Below are 659 nucleotides of genomic sequence, written 5' to 3' on the forward strand. Positions count from 1 at the left end.
CTAAGTGAAGAAAAGCCTCTAGTTTCTGGGGGCAGGAGCAGAAGGCAGAGCTGAAGCCTAAGGTCAAGGGGCTTTCACCCAGCCCCTATACCAGGTACTTTGAACTCAGACTTTAGCCTCCAAAATTTAAGAGAATAAACTCCTGTTTGCTCAAGCCATCCCATTTGTGGTGTTTCTGTTAGAGCAGAAGTAGGTAAACAAAACAACATTGAAAGGGGAAAGGAGTAGAATCAAATCAAAGGAAGACATAATTAGTGAGATTAAAGACAAATGTCTCAGTACTACCAAGTTAGAGGAACAATTAGAAAAAAGACCCAAAAAAAAAAAAAAAAAGTAGAAGAAGAAACCCTAAGATTTATGTGAGATACCATCAAGAGGAATCATTTATGTGTGATTGGAATTTCAGAACAGGAAGAGACAAATAAAACGACAAAGAAAGATTTTCTGGAAGAGAATTTGTGTAATATGATGAAAGATGAGAAGACATGCATTCAAGAAGCTCCATGAACCCCAAACAGGATAGATCCCAAAAGAAAGTGAGCAACACTATAATCAATCTTTCCAAAACCAAAGACAAAGAAAGAATCCTGAAAGCAACACAGGAAAAATGAAGTTACCTATGAAGTTGTTGTTGTTGTTATGTGCCGTCGAGTCAGCCC

This window comes from Orycteropus afer, unplaced genomic scaffold, assembly GCF_000298275.1.
Source record: "Orycteropus afer afer isolate SDZICR_OR568_19922 unplaced genomic scaffold, OryAfe1.0 scaffold00039, whole genome shotgun sequence".
Taxonomy (NCBI): domain Eukaryota; kingdom Metazoa; phylum Chordata; class Mammalia; order Tubulidentata; family Orycteropodidae; genus Orycteropus; species Orycteropus afer.